The sequence below is a fragment of the Macrotis lagotis genome, chromosome 7, assembly GCF_037893015.1.
Source record: "Macrotis lagotis isolate mMagLag1 chromosome 7, bilby.v1.9.chrom.fasta, whole genome shotgun sequence".
Taxonomy (NCBI): Eukaryota; Metazoa; Chordata; class Mammalia; order Peramelemorphia; family Peramelidae; genus Macrotis; species Macrotis lagotis.
The window spans coordinates 16,429,408-16,454,206 of record NC_133664.1 but is presented as its reverse complement, the minus strand read 5'-3'; the positions used below and the strand labels follow the sequence as shown (position 1 = coordinate 16,454,206).

Genomic DNA, 24,799 nt, shown 5'->3' with positions numbered 1-24,799 from the left:
ACATTTTTGTCCCTCCCTTCCTTTCATATAGATTATATATGTATAAATATGTAAAACATTTCCATATTAGTCTTGTTGTGAAAGAAGAATCAGAACAAGAGGGGAAAAAATCATGAGAGGGGGAAAAGCACATAAAGCAGAAAACAAATTTTTAAAATGGAAAAAGTCTGGGGGCAGCTAGGTGGTACAGTGGATAGAGCACCAGCCCTGGAATCAGGAGAACTTCAGTTCAAATCCAGCCTCAGACACTTAATAGTTGCCTAGCTGTGTGACCTTAGGCAAGTCACTTAACCCCATTGCCTTAAATAATTAAAAAAAAATTTAAAAAAGAAATTCGACTGCATGCAGACTCCCTAGTTCCTCTCTGGATGTGGGAGGCATTTTCCATCACAAGTCCTTTAGAATTGCCTCACTGTACCACTGAGGAGAGTTAAGTCCATCCTAGCTGATTAGCACACAGTGTTACTATTATGTTTCAGTGTTCTTCTGGTTCTACTACTTCACCAACATCAGTTCATGTTTGTCTTTCCAGGCTTCCCTGAATTCCCGTCCCTCCTGGTTTCTAATAGAATAATAGTGTTCTATGCCATACATACACCACAGTTTCTTAAGCCATTTCTCAATGGATGGGTGTCCCCTCAATTTCCAGTTCTTTGTCATCACAAAAGAACAGCTATGCATATTTCTGTACATGTGGGATATTTACCCCTTTTCATGATCTCTTCAGGATACAGACCCATTTGGGATATTGCTGGATCAAAGGGTATGTGCACAGCCTTTTTGCCCTTAGGGCATAATTCCAAACTGCTCTCCAGAAAGGTTGGATGAGTTCACAGCTCCACCAACAATGTAGTTGTGTCTCAGATTCTCCACATCCCCTCCAACATTGATCATTGATTTTTTTTTGTCATATTGGTCATTCTCAGAGTTGTTTTAAATTGCATTTTTTTAGGTTTTTTTTTTTGCAAGGCGAGGGACTAAGTGGCTTGCCCAAGGCCACACAGCTAAGTAATTATTAAATGTCTGAAGCTGGATTTGAACTCAGATATTCCTGACTCTAGGGCCAGTACTCTATCCACTGTGCCACCTAGCCATCCCAAGTTGCATTTTTCTAATCAATATTGATTTAGTGGATTTTTTTTTAGCTTTTTTTTTTTTGCAAGGCAATGGGGTTAAGTGGCTTGCCCAAGGCCACACAGCTAGGTAATTAGTGTCTGAGGTCACATTTGAACTCAGGCACTCCTGACTCCAAGGCCAGTGCTCTATCCACTGCGCCACCTAGCTGCCCCTTAGTGGATTTTTTTAATGGACCATAGTTAGCTTTAATTTCTTGTTGCCTGCCTTTCTTGAGAAAATTCTAAGCTTCTGACTATAGGTAGAGACAGAGTCTTAAAGAGAGAAAAATAGGGTTCACATATCCCCAAAATATTGAACTTCAGGAAAGACTTTTATAGGTCACTCCCCCAATTCGTGACATATCAAGAAGAAAAAAATTACAGAAAAGTCATGTGCCTGTAGTTCTACACTGATCATGGGTTCACCAAATGGGAAATAAAACAAAAGCATCCAACATTCTAATATTCCAATATTATTCTCAGATTAAGTAACAAAGGGGATATGGTGACTCCCACTTAGGTGACCAGCATCCTGCTCTTAACTCTGTGAGGGGAGGTGGTCTTTAGACAACTGACAATGTGGAGGATGGGTTTGGGATATAATTTGTTTTGGGAGAGTCAGGGAGAGTCTGGAGGAGTAGGAATAACCTCCCAGAGTTGTGTTGATGAGTACTGAGATTGCCTAGGGTTAAAATCTTAGGAACTGAATCCTGTTACAGAGAATGACTCCAACTCCAATTAGGCGGGAGCGACATCTGTCCCTACTTCCTCTGGACCCTGGCCATCCAAAAGTCACTTGTTATAATGAAAGAATTTGCTGCTTTTATAGTGAATGGGGATGTGGGAATTAAGTTGAGCTGCTCTGGAGGAGGCCCTTGCATGCCCTTTTGTCCTTTCCCTATCTGAAACATCTCATCCACCCAAGAAAAACTGTTAAAAACCTTGGCCCCTGACTAAGACAGAGCTTGGCTCTTTGCAGTAGCAAACTGAGGAAAAAGTAAGCATGTGTGTGTGTGTGTGTGTGTGTGTGTGTGTGTGTGAGAGAGAGAGAGAGAGAGAGAGAGAGAGAGAGAGAGAGAGAGAGAGAAGGAGGGGGGAGAGAGAAAGAGAGAGACAGGCAGAGATCAAGATCAAGATAGGGAAGAGAAAAAGAGATAGAAATAGGGAGGGAGGGAGAGAGACAGGGAGACAGATACAGAGAGAGAGAAGGAGGGAGGGAGAGGGAGAAAGAAAGAGAGACAGATTAAGATCAAGATAGGGAAGAGAAAAAGATAGAAATAGAGAGAGGGAGAGAGAGAGAGAGAGAGAGAGAGAGAGAGAGAGAGAGAGAGAGAGAGAGAGAGAGTTTGTGTGTGTGTGTGTGTGTGTGTGTGTGGATGTGGATGTGTCTGAATGTGTGAGACACGTGGGTCATCACATATGTCCAGGGCAGTGGCTTTTCTGTCTCTGGTTGGTAACATGCTGCAGCTTACACACATTGACCACTCTAAAGCAAACAAAATACTGAATTCAGTTAAGCTTCCCGGCTTAGAGGAGGCGCTGAAGTCCTTGGCTCTGCCCAGTATAGCATTTGCTGGCGCAACCAGTGATGAGAGCTTATATCCATCACTGACATTTTGTGGGTCAATAAGGACCTTTGGACCTGTCCGTCCTTATTAATCATGGCTTTAAACCAAGCCACTGAGTCCCCTCAGGAAGGCGACATTCCCAGCTGACCTGGCTCCCAAAATAGTGAAGCTTGATGTAGGCCTGCTGCGGTCTTTCCCTTTATCTCTCTTTCCATATATAGCTATCTATCTATCTATCTATCTATCTATCTATCTATCTATCTATCTATCTGTCTGTCTGTCTATCTACATACACACACACACACACACACACACACAGACCCATACATATAGATAGATATCTGTGTGTATGGAAACCAGCAGCCAGAATTGAGGCTGTCATCACTTTTTCACATTCCACATGCCTGGAAAGCAAACATTGTGGTTGTAAAGGCTGTTGTGGGAGGGGGCCAGAAACCTTCCCAGCAGGCCTGCTTTTGGGGCTCCTTGGTTGTGGGGCCTCTGTGTGCGAGACCTTCTGGCTCCCTGGCTCCTCAGCTTTCCTCCATCCATCTGGGAGCTGGCATTTTGGTCTAGCCAGAGGAGCAAGCACTCAAGACTTTTCTTTATCCTTCGATTCAGTATCTATCTTTAAAGGGGCACCTCAACTTTAGGTCCAAGACTCACACCAGTTTCCTAGCAAACATGAATACCAAGCCAGAAGCTTAATATTTAGGGTTTGGTGACCTCTAAATTATTAACTGATTTGACCCCAAATAAAAAAAATAAATGGAAAATAACTAGAAACTGAGAAGCATCTTTGGGGGTTCAGGATCTCCTGCGCGGCCTCCACTAAATGGAGCAAGAATTAGGAGAGTGATTGATCTAATCTGTAAATGCTGTCTGCTTTAATTGCTAGTTATTTTGTTTTTATCATGTCCAGATGCTTTTTTTTTACAAGGCAATGGGATTCAGTGACTCAGTTCAGTGACCCAAGGCCACACAGCTAGGTAATTATTAAGCATAGGAGGTCAGATCTGAACTCGGGTCCTCCTGACTCCAGGACCGGTGCTTTATCCACTGAGTCACCTAACTGCCCCTCCAGATATTTTCTTGTACTTCTTCTGGGGTCCTCTCAGGAGCAGCTAATACTTGCTTCTTCCTCACACTGCTGTGAGATCTGTGAGTAGATGCCAGGCCCCTGGGCAGATGATCAGACTGACCAGACCCACTTTGATTTCAGACTCGTAGCTCCTCCTGGGTGTTTGTTTGATTTTGAGCTGGGACTTTTGGGGACCCACTTTAGTGGACAGTGGGTTTTCCCCAAAAACAGATTTCCATTTCCAGAGTTGAATTTGTCTCGACCAGCACTGTGTATAGATTAGTTATGAGAAAAGCTTTCCAAGATGAAACCTCTACATTAGAGAAGACAAAAACAGTAGCAGAAGCACAACCATTCTGGCAACATGACTAAGAGTATTTGATAATAGAGGAATCGTGTCATTCTTATTGAAAAAATGTTGTACTTATCACACCATGTAAAAGTTCATTTATTTCAAAAGGGAAGCAACCATTTCATTTCCAATGCCTTTCTATTAAAGAATTGGTTCTGGGATCTATGGACAAATTCTCTTCTTCCTCTGGATAGACGTTGGACCCGTGTAAATCTTACTGACTTGTGTACAGCCTCTGTGACGTGAACATGATATGACAGAAGTTGTTTGTTCTTTAGACAGAGGATCTCGTCGCAGGAGTGCTCGTCATCTCCACAGACAGCATCACATGGAGTAATTTCACTGGTATCATAGCATTTTCACTGCTGACTACATTTTTGACAGTTCACTTCATGTAAATATTAACAAGATTTCTTTTATGCTTGAATATGTTTCAGCAGGATCCTTAATAAATGTTCATGGATTGCATTGGTGCGGATCGGGCCCAAGTCCCAAGACCATTCCCTAATAGAGAGGGAGGGAGGGAGGGAGGGAGGGGGAGAGAGAGAGAGAGAGAGAGAGAGAGAGAGAGAGAGAGAGAGAGAGAGAGAGAGACTGAGACCTGTTGATTGAATCATTTTACCTGGATCCAATTAGGCTGGCATTTGTTACCTATGCATTGTGTAACAGATGGAATGATTGTGCCCTCGATGAGCCACAAGGCCAAGAGTTTGGTTCCTGTACCTTGCTCTGAATTGTCCAGCCTCTTTTTAGACCATCTTCTAACACTTATTACTCGGTGTCATTTTTTGAGAGGTGCCTGGAGCTGCTGAGCCCCTTTAAAGATGTTCTGGAAGTCAAGGTCAAAGCCTCTACCTTGGGTTTGGAATCTGCTCTGAAGACAGAGTTGGACGTTTAGGAAGGACTAGGTAGTGTGGGATGGGAGTGGAGAAACCAGGGCTTCTAGTTCTCATTTTCTAGTGTTCCAAAATGATAAAGTGCATCTATCTTTCGTGTTTCCCAGGACTGTTAAAAGCCTTCAGTAAGGCAAGAGCTTTTGTATAATTGCAGTGACATCTGCTCTCAAGAAGGCTCAGTAGGTTTTGTTGGAGAATTTGGGTTTGTTGGTATTTTGTGAGGGTGTTAGCGGAGAGAGTGTTTGTTTTTTAATTCTTTTATTCATGAAAAGTCCCACATGGTCTATACTGCTTCTGAGGTTGGGTTTTTTTGGGTGGGTTTTTTTTTTGTCGTTGTATGTCATCAGCAGTGAGTGCATAGTGTCAGTTGTTTAAAACATTATTGAAGCCAGTGTGGGCTGCTCAGAAGCATCTGGGAGCCATACTTTTCCTGGGGAAATAAGCCAGGCATCATGTTTTGTTTCTTCTCTTTCCTCCTTGTGGGTACCTGGCTAGAAATGAATTTTTAAAGCTAAGAAAAAGGACAGATAGTAAATTTGAATATTCTTGAATTCTATGAGCGATGGCTTAATTCTTGATTGTTTTTCTAAAAAACTTTAATGTGCAAGTGTACAACAGCCGTCTAATCAAACATAGTACAGTGAGGTCTATTTTCTTTCAACTAGCTTTTCAATGGTTAACATTTTTCTCTTGCCGAAGTTAACCAGGAAAGTTTGCATCTGATTTCAACACTCTCTACTCTTTAAATAAGTGCACTTCCATAAGTTAAAAACCATAAAACAGCTTATTATCTGTTGATTGTCCCTTTAAGTGTTGGAGAATGTCATTAAATTTGCATGTTTGATTGCTTTATTTAATTATGTAGAGAGAAGCTCTTAAATAGCATTGGAAATGTTCTTAACCACAATATAGCATTTATTGGTAATCAGGAAGTTTGGTAAAAGTTTATACAGTTTCATATTGTTTCTTTGCTACTCTCCCTTAAATTGAATTGAACAGTGATATCTAATAATGAGGAGACAGGAAATGTTTTCATGTGTTGAAAAATGGCATAAGCTTTTGGTTTTGGAACCTGTATCTGTCACTAGAGTCCTAGGTCCCAAAGGTTGACAAGGAACCTTCTGTCCAAGAGGGATAAGAGTACAGTTTTTTGGTTTGGTTTGGTTTGGTTTTGGGAGGGGGTTGTCTTGGGAGTTTATTGGGTAAGGCCTTATAAACTAAAGTTTTCTTTATCCAGTCTCTACATTAACAACAAAACAAACAAAACACCCTCTGACCTTCTTCCATAAAAAAGAGATTTTTCCTTTGTTTTTTTTTTTTTTACAAGGCAAATGGGGTTAAGTGGCTTGCCCAAGGCCACACAGCTAGGTAATTATTAAGTGTCTGAAATCTGGATTTGAACTCAGGTACTCCTGACTCCAGGGCCGGTGCTTTATCCACTGCGCCACCTAGCCACCCCTCCTTTGGTATTTTTAGTCGCATTTCTGGAATCCAAGTGGGAGAAATTTGTTCCCTTTTCCCCATAAGAGGAGCTAAAGCTGAAGGAATTAGTTTTTTTAAGCCTTCAAAATTTGGTCTTTATATACTTGCAACATTCAAGAATTGTTTTGATTTGCTATAGTAAATACCAATCACTCCTCAGAAACTTTCTCTCTCTAATCTATTTACTTGGTTTTTTCAAAGCAATGAGGTAAAGTGGTCTTCCCAAAGTCACACAGCTTCTGAGGCTGGATTTGAACTTAGGTTTTCCTGACTCCAGGGCTGGTGCTCTATCTACTGTGTCATCTAGATGCCCCCTCTCTAATCTGTTTAAAATTTTTTTTTTATCAAATCCCTTTCTACTGATATATCTTTTTCTGAATCAGAACATGTTCAGTTCAATTCAGTAAAGAACTATGTGCTAAGAAAAAGACAGTCCCTGCCTCCACAGAGCTTACAGTCTAATGGGGGGGCAACACCCTAAAGGAAGCTGAAAGGTGATGGGATGGGGAGAAGGACACTCCGGGGTCCCTGTCCCTGCAGCACTGCACTGTTTGTTGTTGGAGAATGGAGAATTAGCCTGGCGATGTATGTGGAGATGTGTTTCAGACAGTAGGTGAAATAGGGAAAGCTTCACCCACCAGATTGGGCTTGACAAATGGATAAAGGCAGTGACTATCCAATACCAATAATGGGTGCATCCCTAGTTCTCTTCAAAGTAAAATAACTTTTGTTTTGCATTTTAAGAACTTTAATTTGCTGAATTTCTCATGTTGATAGCATATTGATAGGGAGATGAGTATTTCTTAAGCTCTAGGACTCCTCCCTCCAAAGTGTTCCATTCCTATGGGGGAAGACAACATTGAAGAGAACTGGGAATGTTGAGGGGCAGGGGCTGGGGAGAGGAGCTGGAGGTGTGGAAGGAAGCCCAGGAAAGGGCCAGGCAGTGGAGCCTAGAGAAGGACAGTGTCTCAGACTAGACTGGACTATTGCTTCGGGCTCCTTTTAGCTGTGATGGGGAGGGTGGTGAATTACTTTGCCTGCCAGCTCAAACAGAAGCCTGCACAGAGGCAGTTCTGCTGTCCAATACAAACAGAATTGCTTAATGTTTTTCAGTTTAACTTTCTTTTGAGAATCACAAAATTAGCAAAATTATTTTATCACCCAAGAATCATTTTTTTTAAAGAACATATATCTAGGAACAACATCATGCTTTAAGTGAGTCACTTTGTTTCTGAGCTGAATCTCGTGGCAGCAGGGAGACCATGAGTTACTTTAATTAGTAAGTGACCAAAACAAAAACTTCTGATGCTTAAATATCCAGTGATCTCTCATTTGTGATGTGGGCCTTCCCTGCTGTGACTCGGACCTTATGCCTACTGCATGACCCAGGCTGTTCTCTACTGTGGGCACACCCTGCCTGCTCATTCTTGTCCCATGACCAGCCCTCCTCTTTTCCCTGGATCCATTTCCTCACTGACATCCTTTACCTCTTTTCATAATTCCTCAGTTGTAGTGGGCTACTCTATTACACACTTACATCCACCATGGGTTTCTTCACTGTCTTTTGTATTATCTTCCACTTAAGTTCTGAGAAGGTTGTAGGGTTGCCTGCCCCTTGGGCAACTCCAGAAATATTTTGGTTTTAAAATGATAAGGTTTGTCTCAGGGAGGTGCCTTGAAGCCATGCCATTTCCCAAAGGCGGTCTGGTCCACATCCCTCTTTGTGGCTTTGTCTTAGTACAGTTGACTGTGCATTGATTGACCTGCTCTATAGTTATGGAGATTAATTAAGATTCAGTGGGATTTAAAAAGGATGGTGATATTTTGGTTGGTGGGATTTTTTTTTTTAGGTTTTTTTGCAAGGCAATGGGGTTAAGTGGCTTGCCCAAGGCCACACAGCTAGGCAATTATTAAGTGTCTGAGCCCGGATTTGAATTCAGGTCCTCCTGACTCCAGGTCCGGTGCAGTTGGTGGGATTTAAAAAAGAAAATCCATTCACTAAAATATCCTTAGGGTCTCTGCTGCCATTGACCTGGAGTTTTTGTTTGTTTATTTGGTTGGCTTGTCTTTAATCACTACAAGTCATATCGCCCAGTTGGAGTGCTTCATTGGGATGTGGAATTATCCTCATGTCTTCAGCTCTTCTAACAGCACAAGCATCTATCCAACTGGAAGGACTTTGCAGAAGATGGGAGGAACCTTAGGGGCCACATGGTCTAGCCCATCTCCCCCCCAAAAGAATTGCCTGTTAGTACCCCAGGTGAGCTGTCACCTGACTTCTGCTTGAAGGCCACGAGGAACAGGAGGAAGCTGGGCAGCTCCTGCAACTTGGGGCCATCTCTTGAATGAAGAAGCCTTTATTAAGACGGGCTTACTACATCAAGATCACTAGGGATGCAGAGAGTTCCATGGAAGTCAGATGGAAAGACCCTTTAGTCCGTAGGGAGCAGCAGGAAAGCAGTCAAGCCTTTTCTCTAGCATCATGTATAAAAAACTCCCCATCTCTTTTTGATGCCGATCCATTTGATAGTGTCAAAGATTCTGGTGGCAAGAACTTTAATTCTGGGTCCTCAGCAGCTTGGGCTTAGCTAGGAACAGAGCCAGTGGTTGGAAGCAACTGGCCTTACCATCCCTTCTCTTGGGGTCAGGTCCCTGCTGCCACCCTCAAGGGCTAAAGGGTGATATGATTTGCCCAGCTCATGCTGCTTCCTCTCTCTCCCCCAGCATTTCCTACTGCCTCTCTCCTGCCTCTCGGTGGATTAATGTTATAATAGAGTTATGGCTTTTCTGGTCTTCCATGTACTTTATAGGATATTTGGAATCCTTGTATAATCAACTTGTATAGTAAATTTGATGTCCATTTTAAATGACTCATAATACTATTATTTAGAATTTTGAAAAGATTTGTAGTTGATCTAACTTGGTCTCTAAATTTTCATTTAACATATCATTAGACCCACCTAAGATATCCTTGGGAGAGGGCTCGGGCTTGGCTGGAGACAGCCCATTTTATCTATATCTCCAGGAGCAGTGTGCTGAGTTTGCTAAAGTCTTTTGTGGAAGAATTTATTTAATAGAGTGCTAAGTTGTGTTTAATAGAGTGTTAGAAAGTAACACAACTAGCCAAAGTAATATAACTAGTCAAGTCAGCAAGAAATGCAGTGAATTCAAGGGCAGAGTGAACCCAACGCTCCTTGTTTGGCTCCAGAGTCTGTCTCTGTCACAGGAAAGGTCCAGCCACCAGCATTCACTCTGGCCTTCTCAGGGTCAGACTCTGGACTCAGAGGGTGTAGTCCCTGTCTTCAAGGTGCTCCTGTCAATGGTTATGTAAACTATAGAGAAAGAAAGCCAGGCAGTTTCTGCATGTGCTTCTACCTACTTGGCTCCCAAACAGTGCCATGGCAGATGCTGATGATAACTGGACACTGAAATAGGGCTTCACAAACATCATCTCATTCAGCACTCATCACAACTTTAGGAGAGATGTGTTATTATCCTCATTTTACAAGTGGGGAAACTGAGGCAAATAGAGGTCACATATCCAGTAAGTATCTGAGGTAGATTTGAACCTTGACTCTTCCTGACTTCAGACCTGAGGCTCTCTCTCAAAAAAAAAAAAAATGTCAGTCTGGTACTGGAGGCCCTTCAGAATCTGGTTCCACAATGACTTTCCATCTTATTCCCCTCATTCAGGCTTTCTCTTTTCCAACCAAACAGGGCCACTGTCCTGGGGCTCCTCCCACACAGTCTTGAGTGGAAGCCTCTCAGCTCAGCATGAATTGCCCTAAGATGTGAAGTCTGCCCTCATGCAGAGGGTGCCTAGAGAAACAAATTGGGAACATCTATTACCAGGGCCTCAATACTAAGTAAATTTTAGACTGAACTAATGATATGGTAAATGAAATATTTAAAGACCAAGTTGGATCAAGTATTTCCAAAAATTCAAAATTATAAGGTTATTTAGTCATTTAAAATGGACACCAAATTGACTATATGAATTGATTATACAAGGATTCTAAAAATGTTGTAGAGTATGTGCAGGACCAGAAAAGACATGGTTCTTCTATAGCATTAGTCTGTCCTAAGATGACGCTTCCAACTTTAACATACATAAACCTTGAATCCACAATTAGCCTAGAATTTCAGGGGGGGACTTTCTGAGAATGAGTTGGCTGCTATCAATAGCTTCTGATTGTTCATAGATGTTAAGACTCATTCATTTCTTTCTCTCCAAAAATGTCTCAGTAGTAAAGAGACAATGAAAACCATTCTAATGAAACTTGAACCATACATGACAAAAATGACCTGCAGTTCTCCCCTTTCATTCCCAGGATGCACAAGCGCTCATGTGTGAAAGTATAAAGACAAAGACAATACGAAATTCTACATTGTTGTGATCTAGTGGAGGCAGTGGGAGGAAATGGTGGAACCCAGAGAGTAGCCCAGGTTGTAGAGACTAATAATTCTTTGGAGCCCAGTTGTGTCTTACTAATTGGTGTCACGGACTCTGCTGGGTGGCCAAGTGGGTAGGGGCAAGACCTGGAATTAAGAAGACCTGAGTTCAAATCTAGCCTCGGGAACAAACTTGCTATTTGACCCTGGGCAAGTTACTTCAGTTTTGCCTACCTCAGTTTCTTCTTTAAATTGGGAATAGTAATAGCACCTACCTTGTTGTGAGTATCAAATGAGATAATAATTCTAAATTACTTAGATAGTGTTTGACCCAATATTATAGAAATGTTAACTATGGTCCACAAAGGAGACTTTCTTTCTCCCATGCTGATACTGGGGATAAGTGCTAGGGTAGGAATTTTATTTGTATTCCTAAAAAAAGTTTATTAATTTCTGGAAGTATTTAAATAATATATTCTAGCTTTTCTTATTCTGTTCTGGTCAGTGTCACTGTAGAAACTCATTAATTTGGGGGGGGGACATTTGTATTTGGGACAGAAAAGGGAACTAACATTTGACAGTCCCATACTGCTATTTGATTTACATTTTGGAAGCTTGAACAGATGATCTGAGAGATAAGAGTTGAAGACAAAGGTCAGCAGTTTGCCAGGTTCCCACTTTTGAGGAGAGGTTTAATGAGAAACCATAAGTCAAAGAGGGGCACAAAGAGATGGCCAGTGACTTGGGGGCTCTCTGCCATTCACCCAGCTAGCTCATCCTCCTCACCTTGGTCACTGCCGACCACCTCCTCTTTCTGGGATTTTAGTGATGCTGCTCATTCCTGGCTCTTTCCTTGCCTACAGGATGGCCCCCTTCAGTTGCCCTCCAGAATGTCTGGAACCCTTTCCTCTCCTCACTTTATAGTCTCTCTTTTAATCAACTCTCGGGTTCATTTACCACTCTACACAAATGGTCCCAAGTCCATCAGGAGAGCCCTGATTTCTCTCCTCAATTGCAGCCTGTAGGTCACTGACTGCCTGTTAGGCATCTCCGCTTGAATGCTCTGTTGGCCCCTCACCCTAAATGATACTGCCCTATTTCTTCCCAAACTTGGCCCTCCTCCAGTCCCATCCTCCCCTTTTATGGTCTCATAGTTGATTTTGATACTTCCCTGTCTTTTCCCTTTGGGTCTTTTGTATTTGTCCCCTTAACTCCCATGGCTTCCACATTAAGCCATTTCTCCCTTCTGGCTTCTTTGCATAGCCCATACCTGGGCAGCTTCTTTATATTTCTCCTTTCACCAATCCATCTGCCAACCAGTCTATCAGTCAGTCATTTAGTAGGTACCCCCATGAAGGGAAAACAAGAGAGAAATGAGTTTCTGTCAGGGGAACAGCATCCGTCTGACTATCTGGTTGTCTGTCTGTTCAAGTGGACATTTAGGTGAAGACTTGGATGAGGGGAATCGGAGACTGGAGTTTTCAGGTTCTGTTTCATCCAGCATCTGTGCAGGTGGACTTTCACCTGCCTTTTCATATTTATTCACCCCATCCTTCTTGTTCCTAACAAACTGAGTAGTTAGCTTTTCCCCATCCTCTACCTTCCTCTGCCATCTGGCCCCAGATCCTCTCCCCTCCCTACTTCCCATTCTCCCTGCTCATCACTGACCCTTCTTCTCCTTATCTTCTCTCAGGGCTCAGCTCAGGTGCCACTTTGATAAAAAAAAAATCAAACAAAAAACAGGTGGCCTTGATTTCCCTCTCTCCTTAACAAAGCATCACACTGTCTACAACTTGAAAAAACTTAGAGGTTGCTTAGTTTAGCAGTTCTCAAAGTGTGATCTGTTGTTCTCCAGGAGATCTCAAGGGCCTTTCAGAATCTGGGAGGTCAAAACAATTTCTAAACAGTATTAATATACCATTACACTATTAAAATGCTCCTTTTTCATAATAATGTGAGACTTGATTTTTTTCATAGATTTCAACCAGAACATATGAAGCAGACTGAAGGCAGAAACAGTTAAGAGAATTTAGCTGTCTTCAGTTAAACCAAACATTAAAGAGATTTGCAAAAAATATATAGAAATGATGCCACTCTTTTCACCAAAATTTTTTTGTAATATATTTTTTAAATGTTAATTTCCTTAAGATGTTATGGAGCTATTAAATGAATTATAGGTATTTTAAAATATCATCAGTCTTCATTTTTAACACAGTAAATACTGATAGATATAAGCTTACTTGAGCAAAAGCTCTTTGGGGTCCTCAGAATTTTTTAAAAGTGTGAAGGGATACCAAAACTTTTGCAAACCCCTGCTCTAGACCCATCCAATCATTTTACATATGAGCAAACCGAGGCTTAGAGAAGGTTAAGGACTCATCCAAGGTCACAGAGATGGCAGGTGGCTGGTGGGGGGCAGGAGGCTGGTGTGCCCAGGCTTCCCACTCTGAGATACAGCTCTTGGATTTCATTGATGAACTCAAAGGTTCTTAAAGTTTGGATCTTGAATTTTTTTCTTTGTTTTCTAGAAGCATTGTGATAGTGACAAGGTAATTGACGATTTATGTATAAATTGTAAATCTCAGAATCATGGCAGTTTTTAAAAAATTTATCCTTTGAATTGAAAAATTATTACAACATTTTATTATTAAAACTCCAAGAAGGAGAGGCTCTAAGCTACAAAGTCAGATTGTGTGATTGAGGAACATTCATAGATTATTTTTGTTCCTCCTCATTTCAAATTAATTTTATTTTTTGTAGCTTAAATTATTAGACAAATACTTGTACCGAAGTTAATGTAGATACAATGCTTATGTAATAATGGTGTCTCTTCTGAATAGTTGAAAATACCTTATGGCCTCATTTAAAATTTCTGTTTTGTGATTTCGTCAGGTTGAAATTATTCTTCTTCCTTTGTGGGAATAAAACCAAGAAGCAGTGAAGTTTCAGGATTATTCAAGGTCACAATAACATAGCTAATTCTCCAGTTTGTTGACTTCTAGAGTTATTGTTTCTTCCCCTAGACTTCTAGAAAAATCTGGCCCAAGGATATCCATAATCCTGTAGAAGAACCATGAAAAATGTTTCTCAAAAGAAAAGCAGCAAATAACTAGTGCTTGATTAATAATATTCCATGTTTGTGCCTATTTAGTTGTTGTAGGGTAAATGGATAGAAGTCTTTATCATCATTCAAAAATTTCAGGGCAGGACAGCCATATTGGTTCTGTTTAATGACTTCCTGTGACTTTTTAAATCTCTGCAAATTCATCAAAATCATTTTCTAAAAGTGTTTTTACTGGGGATAGAAATGACACTATAAGTAGAGTTTTCCCACATTTTCTTCTTCCACCTCCTGGGGAAAAAAAGTTTAATCACTTTAAAGAAATGACAAAATCAATCTTAGGACTTGATCCAAGCATCTTGAAGTCTTCTCTTTTGCCAGCAAAAATATCTTTAGCTTTTTAAAGCTATGTCAGCTTAAAGTTTCATTTGCTTATCACTGTCCTTTTTAGTTATTTAATTTATCCTAAAAATAACATTTATAAAATAGAAATAGCCATTTTGTGAAAACTGCCTAGCTGGGCAGATTGATGCTTCTTATTAGGGTAATAATCCATCTGTTATGGAGCTGGATCAATTTGTAAATTAAATTGATAAATTGGGGAGGAGTAAAAGGCCTTGATTTTTCTCCCGAGTAAGCATTTCCTTAATTTTTGGACTTTGCCACATTTGAGCAAACTCTAAGCATCTTAAAGAAGAGCCTCTCTAGCAGAGAGAATACCAGGCAGCTCTATGATTGCCCAGGAGGAGTGGATGAGAGACACATTTCTGCCATCAGTTAAGGACCAGTGCTAGCTGACTGCAGCCACATTTCTCATCATTACCTGAAAAATGCAGTGGTGGAGATTTCAGATATTTTTTAAATGATCATAAAAGCACTTTGGTCAGTGACAGAAGCCTCTACCCTTTCAACAGTATCAAGAAATTTCAAAAACTCAAAAATTAGTATGCAAGAGAACATGCAAGTATGCTTGAATAATCTTTTAAAATTAGATCACTGCAGTATTTTTTTTAACTTGACTGATCAAAACATCTCCTGATGATTCTTCTAACAATATGTGATTGGAATACTAACTTCCCATGCTGAAGAGCCTCACGCCGCAGCAGAGAGGCTTGTAAATACAAGCTGCCTGTGTGCAAGAAGCTTCCAGATTTGCAATAGGATTGCTATGGAAACCACCTAATGAAAACCTTCTCACCATCTGTGTGTGCTGATGGATTTTGCTGCATAGCTGAGCTGTTTTTGTTTACTGTTATTAAAATGTTGAATAGAATAGATTAACCCACAAACAGTGACTATCTGAGGTATTAATTAATACTGGATAATGGTAACATGGCACATAAAATAATGATGATCAGTAAACCAAATAGAACTACTGGTAAGGGAGGGTCCCTGTTTCCCAGATTTGGGGGAGCAGTATGGAGGCATTTCTTTCGAAGACTGGCACTTTTGGTACATGAGCATAGTGCATGAGAAACCTTTCTGATTAGCGTCTCGTATTTATACAATCTTAGTTTTGCTTTCCTGAGACCTAAATTCAAACAAAATAACATCAAAGAGAAGACCCCAAGTCCACAAGTCTAGATCTGATCTTTGTCATCTTTCTCTTTGAAGAGTAATTCCATTCACAGCCTAGCATGAAATGATCTACTTGGATATTGCTGAGAACCATTTAGACAAATCTGGTAAAGGTTTTTCTTGAAATCCGTATTAGTTTTGTGGGGAGTAAGGAGTGTAAAGAGGCCTTTAGCAATAGTCCCCATTTGATATGTGTTAAAAGACTCTACAGAAACTCCAGGTGCTTTCAAAAGAATCTGGCAATTTGCGTGCACATTTTAATAAAATGTGCTTTTCTTGAGAACAAAGAATCGCAGCCATCAGAGGGGGAGGGGTTTTCACAATGCTATATTCTCTTAATAAATGTTACTCCTTCTAAATTCCTTTAAATTGCGTGAGTCATAGACTCATGAAAAAGAATAAAGCTTGGTCACTTTGTTGCCATCATTATGTCCAGGACTTTCTCTTCCTCTGGCTCTTCTGAATGTAGCTGATCTGAATTTTGTAGTCTCCTCAAGGGTGAAAAACAGGGCCTGCGGTTAGCAATTTGCTTCCATGATAACTTCTGAACCACAAAGCAATGGACCATTTCTCCACTGTAAAATTTATGACCAAAATACACAAGAAAAGTCAGAGAGGAAGAAGAGAATATAGGAAAGAAGAAAGCTTTCTTTTTTTCTTTTTTTCCTTTTTAGAAAAAAAAAGTTTCAAAAACACTCTCATCGAACCACTTGTGGCACCTGATTCCTGAGGTTAATTATAGCAATAATAATAACGAAAGCTACCATTTTTATAATACCATAAGAGTTTTCCAAATATGACCTCATTTTATCCTCAGGGGGAGGGGAGGGTTGCTCAGTGGGAACCTGGTGAGTTCCTATTCTAGTTTCTGCTTAATTTTCTCCCAAATCCTCATTTCGGTGATTGGGACTGTGAATTTGTTTGCTATCTGGTTGATGGAGAACCTGAAGGTAGGGCTCAGAGTCTTCAGCCTAATACTTCTCTGTTATCACCTTCTCCATTTGGGCTATCATTGTGCACATTAACAAACAGTACTGGCAAACAGTAGGGACTTAATACATGTTCATTGACTAACCATTAAAATAGTAACACTAAGACCCACACTGTATTCAATTTAATAAAGAGGAAAGCTCTTTTTTATCTCCAATCAAGTAAAGATTTGATGCGGAGTAAAGGACAAGATCTGAGGTGGACAGATGCAAGCCATCTAACTTATGATCAATTTAGTTAGTCCTATTCAGACTGTGAACCAAAAAAAATTTTGTGTAGTACATGCATTTTTAAGTATTAGAACTTTAAATTTCTCAAAGTTCAAAGTATTCCTATCAATAGTACTTTAATAAGAGTTTCATCCTAGGTAACTAGGGATTACATATTGAATATCAACAACTAAATGTTACCAAGTCTTCAGTTTATAGATAATCATTTTGTCCTTTATTCCTAGCTTAACATTTTAAAATAAATACCTATCTAGATTTAATTATTAATATACTATTACTCATGAATGAAAAGGTATTGATCAAGTGCTTATTTTGTGTTCCACAGTGTGCTCAGTGCTGGGGAGACAACTGCAATGGCAAAGGCGGTCCCCAGAGAGCTTCCCTCCTAATTAGGATAGATGGCTCACATAGTCTTCCTAAACATCCCCATGTGGGGTGGTCAGAGAGGGGCACTTTGGGTCTGAAAACTACAGGGATAGTGAGTGGGGTTGTAAGGTAGTAAACTGATACAGTCCATCCAGGCAGAGTGACAAAATTCATTTGATCCTGGTTCCAAAACTGGAAGAGAGAATGGGTTCAGTAGAGGGTCTTGTGCATACTAAAGCACATAGAGTAGGAAGTGAGGCAAAGCATGGTTGGTGGTTGCCACTTTTCTAGAAGAATGGACTAAGAAAGGCAGTCACCAGCTCAAAGTTGGAAGAAAAGGTAAAAAACAACTCCAAGGGAGCATCTCTCGAGAGTGCAGCAAGGTCATCATTTTTCAAAAATGGCGAGAGAAGTTTCATGGAGTGTCTTAGCCTATGGGAAAAGCCTGGATTTTAAGTGTTGAGTCATAATTTTGGCTTAACTATTTAGAATGTCTCTTGTGCCATGCTCTGTTGATAAATAAAATCAAACTTGTTCAAAGCACCAAAAGTCACCACAATTAGAACCTTCTGAGACCTGGCCCAGCTATTCTGTAAAGCCTATTGCCAGAAAATGGACAAAAATATGAGAGAAGTCACCCTGGTATGTGCAGCCTTCCTTCACCTTCCCTATTTATGACTTGTTGAGTGGGCAGAAAGTCAATATCATTTAGAGACCATTTCAAATATTAATAAACTCTTAAAGACTCAATATTCAATCTTTATCCACCAATGTGGATCAGTGAGTAGAGGGCAAGCACAGGCATGAGAAAGATCGAACTCTGGTGTGACCTTACCCACTAGCCATGTAGCTTCGAGTAGGTCACCTCACCTGGCTTAGCTTTAGTCTCCCATAAAATAATAGCCCCTACTTTCCAGGGTTGTTGTGAAGATCCAATAAGAAAATATTTGCAAAATGCTTTGTAAACCTTAGAGAGGAATATAAATGTTAGCTGTTAGGTATTTATTCTATTAAAGAATATAGAAGAGATAAAGACGTTGCAAACATGGAATATTCAAAAGTTTTCTTGGAAGAGACAAGAGTTCAGAGTTGTTTTTATTGTGTAGCCAAAGGTTCCAAGTGATATTTTATGGGATACTTGATCATCTTGTCTGACAGTATTCATAATTAGCATAGATAAACAGAGCACTCCTTCTAGAAAATAAACTCCATGAAGAACTCGACAAGATCCTTGTCAGCTTACCTTGATAAAGACAGCGATTTCAATGTAAAAATGGGAATAGAGAACTAAAAAATACTAAATTGCTAAAAAGTACTAAAATGCTAAAAAATACTCTTCCCAAAACCACTGGATTTTATGATTTGGAGTCAGGAAATGGAAGAGACCAAAGTCCCATAGGCTACTATGAAGTCTTTCAGCATCCATCACACAATTTTACTAAGGAAATCGGGAGGTGCTGAACATTAAAAAGTGTCACAGATATTATAATTGGATCTGTCTCAAGAAAAGAAACCATTGGTCACTGGCCTGGCAGTTATTACAGAATCATCTCCGTAGGCAGCAACCCCTTTGAGAAAGGATAAAGATGGGACACTGAATATAATTATTCTATTTCTAATCCAACCAGCTTCACCATTCAGTCAACAGAAAATGGGAGTGAAGCAAAAATAAAGACATGAGATCAAGCACCAGTTCATACAGCAATTTAACTGTTATAAAATAATCGTTCTCTATCAGCCCAGAAAATCCTTATTGAACACTTATTTCAATCCCTTTGCCAGGTGGATAAAGAGAGCAGGCAAGAGCAGCACAAGTTTAGGAAATGAGCTCACCTGAAAAATGAATCATGGAGAAGGATGTAAGATTGTGGACATTTGCCCCCAGAAAATTGTAAAAAAAAATGTTGAGGGAAAAAATGAGCTTTTAGAGAACTTGTTATGAAATCCAGTTAAGTCTGATAATTCTGAGAGCATTTTTAGGTCAAAGTAGAAGGAGGGTCACAAAGCGATGATATGGAAGAGACTTGGAAACATTTTTCACTATTTTTTTTTAGTGATGGTAGCAAAATCAATATGTACTGTACTGTGTGAGGACGTGGCAATGGGACCTGAGCTACTGAAGTTAGAAAAAACTAGCTGGACCTGACTACCTCTTTAAAGATAGCATGTGGGGGCAGCTAGGTGGCGCAGTGGATAGAACACTGGCCTCGGAGTCAGGAGTACCTGAGTTCAAATCCAGCCTCAGACACTTAATAATTACCTAGCCGTGTGGCCTTAGGCAAGCCACTTAACCCCATTGCCTTGAAAAATCTTAAAAAAAAAACAAAAACAAAGATAACATGTGCCAAAGAAAACACTGAAGTGAATATTCACAATAGAATGGATTGTGGGCTGTGTTAGCTGCCCAGAAAGGGCAACCAAATTATATGCTTGCTTTCTTCTCTCTCTGAATCTCTCTGATGGTGATCTATGCATGTATGCTTTGAGGATATCCTTGATGAAAGCATATGAATAATAAATGGGGTCATATAGGATTTTGCAAATGATTTTATAAAGTTTAGGTGTGTCTAATTTTCCCAATTTTTTATAAAGTATTTGACTCTGTAGAACAAAGTGTAGCCTTGAAGGTTCTTCTTTAAAAAAATGATGCCTACCATTAGCAAAAATTACATGAGACAAGCAACATGGCATGATGGAGGGAGAGCCTCTTGAAGCCAGGGAGACATCAACCAGACTCCAGATTTCAGAGAAAGACTGACCCTCTACCTATGAAATTACAGGTGCTATCCCTGTGCCAAAAGTTAGTGCTATTCACTCTATCAATGAGTCAACTAGCATTTCTTTGGTTTTATTTTAATAATTTCTTTCACATTACCACAATAGTCATGTTGTTAAAGTAAACATAACCCCCCCCCAAGAAAGAAACCTCAAGAAAAATAAAATGAGAGGGAAAAAGTATACTTCAGTCTGTAGTCAGATACTAGCAACTCTGTCTTTGGGATGAGTTGTATTCTTTATATCATAAGTCCATCAGAGAAATTGCTTCAATATTTTTCACATAGCTGCCATTATTGACTGTATTTCCCTCTATCCTATTCCTCCCCACCCCTGTTTATCCTGTTCTCTCTCTCCTTTCACCTTGTCCCTCCTCAAAAATGTGTTGTCCCTCCTTAAAAGTGTTCCTTTCCCTTTCTCCCAGTACATTCCTTTCTTGCCATTAACTCCATCTTTATACTATATTATACCATTATATTCAGCTCCCTCCTGTGCCTTGTCTATATTTGCTCCTTCTAGCTGCTCTTATAAATGAGAAAGTTCCCATGAGTTATCACTATCTTCTTCCCATGCAGGAATACATGCAGTTCAAGGGCAGCTAGCTGTTGTAGTGAATATATCACTGGCCTTGGAGTCAGGAGGACAGCTGGGTGACCTTGGCAAGTCACTTAACTCTGATTGCCTCACATCTAGAACCAGCTCCAGTGGAACTGATTCCTATCTGGCCACTGGATCCAGATGATTCTGAAGGAGAAAGTGAGGCTAGTGACTTAATACAGCCCTCCTCACTCAAATGCAATTCATGTGCATCACCACCCTGATGTCATGGTCTTCTCTGAAAATGAAGGAACAGGGGGTGGCTAGGTGGCACAGTGGATAAAACACCGGCCTTGGAGTCAGGAGTACCTGGGTTCAAATCCAGCCTCAGACACTTAATAATTACCTAGCTGTGTGGCCTTGGGCAAGCCACTTAACCCCGTTTGCCTTGCAAAAAAAAAAAAGAAAATGAAGGACAAACATGCAGTTCAACATCATTAAAACCCTCATAATTTGCCCTTCCCATCTGCCCTCTCTATGCTTTGTCTGAGTCATTTCAACAGTTAAGTTTGAAACTTTCATTGAATGTCCATCTTTTTCCCTGGAAGAGGATGTTCAGTTTTCCTGGGTAGTTGATTCTCTATTCTAATCCAAGTTCTTTTGCCTTCTAGAATATCATATTCCAAGCTCTATGAGCACTTCAAGCAGCTGCTGCTAAACATTGTTATCCTGACTGTGGATTCACAATAATTTGAATTGTTTCGTTCTGGCTGCTTATAATATTTTCTCCCTAACTTGGGAGTTCTAGAATTTAGCTATAATATTCCTGGGAGGTTTTTTTTGTGGGGGGATCACTTTCAGGAGATGATTGATGTATTCATTCAGTTTTTAGTTTACCCTCTGCTTCTAGGATATCAGAGTAATTTTCCAGAATTTCTTGAAAAATGAGACTATTTTTCTGGTAATGGCTTTCAGGTAGTCCAATACTTATAAAATTATCTCTCCTGAATCAGTTTTCTAGGTCAGTTGTTTTTCCAATGAGGTATTTCACATTTTTTCTTGTTTTTCATTCTTTCGATTTTGTTTTATTCTCTCTTGATTTCTCACAGTCATCTGATTTTCTTAGCTCATTCTACATTTGAAGGAATTATTTTCTTCAGAGAGCTTTATCTCCTTTTCCATCTGACCAATTCTGCTTTTTAAGGTATTATTCTCCTCAGTAACATATTGCACTACTTTTTCCATTTGACCCAAACTGGTTTTTAGCATGTTTTTTTTTTCTTCAGTATTTTCTAGTGTCTCCTTCACTAAGTTGCTGACTTGGTTTTCATGATTTTCCAGCATTGCTCTCATTTCTCTTCACAATTTTTTTCTACCTCCCTTACTTGATTTCAGAATCTTTTTTATTAACTCTTCCATAACCTGAGACCAATTCATATATTTCTTGGAGGCTTTGGATGCAGAAGCTCTGATTGTGTCATCTTGTGAGTGTATGTTTTGATCCTCCATGGGACCAAAGTAATTGTCTATGGTTGGGTTCTCTTTGTCTGTTGTTTACTCATTTCCCAGTCTATGATTTGATCTTAACTCATTTTTAAGGTGGGACTCTGCTTCCAGGGTAGAAGACATGCTTTCCTAGACTTTTGAGGGGTTTTGGGACACTCCCCCAGGGACCTCAGTTCCTTCAAGGTCCTTTGAAAGCCTTTGACCACTCTCCTGGCCTTGCTCTGGTCTGTGGATGACCACAAGCATTCCCCTCTGCCCTGGAGCTATGAGGAGGGTGCCTGCTCCACTATGGCAGAATTGGGCCCCAGACAGTGACCTGGACAAAACAACAGAGTCCTGCCCCAGGGATAGAGGAAAGACCTCTGTAGTCTCCCCTGACCCCCTTACCATTTGTGGACTGAGTGTTCTGGAAGCAGCTACTGGGTGGCTCCACAGGTCCCTGGGACCTGGGCTGGCCTGGGCTCCGCCCTCACTCTGGTATGGTGCCAACCTTCTAAGTTGTCCCCGGAGAACTCTGGGATGAGAGATCTGGAAACCACCTGCTGCCGGGGGCCTAGGCAGCCTGGGCTACACTGTGGGCCTTTTTAAACCCAGTGCAACAGACCCTTCCTGGATCTTCCAAGTTGTCTTGGCTAGAAGCTTGCTTCACTCAGTATTTCTTTGGGTTCTGCCATTTTAAAATTTGGTTAGAGTCAGTGTTTAGAGAAATCTGGAGTGGTCTAGGGAAGAGCTTGTGAGAATTCCTGCCTCCAGTCCACTATCTTGGCTCTGCCCCTCCAGCAAGCATTTATTAAGGACTTACTGTGTAAGTATGAGACAGTGATGATTTTGGTCAGCCATCTAGTAAGCACTGATCTCAAAAATACACTCCCACCTGCCTGCTCCTGATGAAGCATCACAGATGGAAAATGAGCCGTGTCCAGGAAGGAAGTAACTTTTGGGTTGGCTGGCATCTAATCAAATAGAGACAGTTTCTGTGAAAGTCCATCCTTTTCAGCTCAGGATTCTCCCAGTGAAGCACCAAGGTTTAGAGAGATCTCAAAGGACTGGTAACCCCTGAGGCATGGAATAGGTATGACTAGGGGACCTTTCTTGGAATGAGGAGGAGAGACTCCAAATGTGCAACTCAGTATTGGGCTGGAACTCCTCAGCCATTAAAAGAACCAGAGATCTTTTGGTATGTTGGGTGGATTTCTTATAGAATATTATAGAAAGAGTAGGGTCAAATCCTATAGCATTTGGAAATATGGAGTATTACCATTCCTAGAAATAACTAAGACTTAGCACCTCCACCTCCCCCTTCCCAACCAAGCAGTTTACAAGCTCTCTCAATTTTCCAGCTGATATCTTGTGTCCATCCCATTTTTTGAATGACTACTGCAACCAGCCTTGCCCTAGGCCTTGTTACCCTTCTCTGTGTTTTGCTTCTCCCTGAACTGATCTATTCTATGTGCTCCTTCCCTATAAACCTTGTGAAGTCACAGTTCTGATCCTGCTTCTCTGTCCTGAAATTCCATTAATGGACTGCTCTCTTTCCTTCTTTACTGTCTTCATTCCTGTGGCTTTGTTCATACTATTCCTAACATTTAGAATGACTTGTGTTTAATTTTTGCCTTTTGAATCTTACCCATCTTTACAGCCCAATTCAACTGCTGGCTCCTCCATTAACCCCTTCTCTGAATCTCCTCAGTCCGATGGACTCTCTCCATCCTCTGAATGCTAAGAGTAACTAATATTTATATAGTGCCTTTGGTTTTATAGAGCCCTTTATTTATGTTCTTTCATTCAGTCCTTGCAAAAATCCTATGAAATAAGCACTCAAATGCTTCTATCCTCATTTTATCAATGAAGAAAACCCAGACTTGCCAAGGGACATAGCTATTAATCACTGTCAGATATGGGATTAGAACTCAGATCTCGTGTGACATCAGGTTCAGGGCTGTCTTTCCATTCTTTCTATCTCTATTATGAAACCTATACATTCTTCCTTGTACTATTTTATTAAAAATTATTTCCCTCCTCACAATCGGGGGCTATTTTCTCACTTGGATATCCCTTACATCTTTCTTACATGCTATATAGGTGTTCATCAAAAGCTGCTGAGTAGATGAGTAATGAGTGATCAGGACCTGGCCAAGTGTTACATAGGCATGTTTTTATATTCAGACATCCTCCTCATTCTGATGACCTGCCTTGGGTAATTTCCAATGACTTCAGCCAACACCAGTTTATTGACACTCATGGTTAAGAAGCATTTGTGTTTCAAAATTCTGATAATGTTTGACAATATGTGCTTGTTCTCAGGAATTTCACACCCACTGTAGACTTCTCCCCCAAAATGTAAATGGGTCCTTAAATAGGAGAAAAGTTAAAATGTACTGAGCATAATGTTTCTTTGATGTAACAGTGTTATAGAATCAGGTGTTCTATTCATTCTCTGTTTAAAATTATGCTTATTTGATCCCATTATAGTCATTCCAACTTAATAACTAGAGAAAGGAATGTGAAGGGAGAGTAAGAAAGGGAGCATGGGGAAGGTATTAAGTCACATGGTGATCTTAACCAGCTGGATTCAAAAATTCTAATTGTAGGTAGCTTATGTTATAGAGGAGGTATAACTATAATGAGGCTTAGGTAATTGACTCATTAAGTCCTGATTTTTTTCTCCATATAGAATATTCACTATGGCTTATTATAATCATTTGGGTTAATATAGACACCTATTTGCAAATCATGGTTTCATAAAAGTGTGGCCTACCAATGACCCCTCCATTGCCTTAAGAACATCTCTCTCAAACAAGAGATTGCCCTAGGATTGCTAGAGCGGAATGCGATCCTTTGGTATTGTTGTTGGCTTAGGTGGCCTTTGA

At 40.4% G+C, this 24,799-nt stretch overlaps 1 protein-coding gene across 6 annotated transcripts in view; it reads left to right on the top strand.

Annotated features, from left to right (window-relative positions):
* The window catches only part of SKAP2 (src kinase associated phosphoprotein 2), a 189,346-nt gene that overhangs the window by 141,639 nt on the left and 22,908 nt on the right, over positions 1 to 24,799 (top strand). The gene's annotated exons all lie outside the window — the stretch shown is intronic.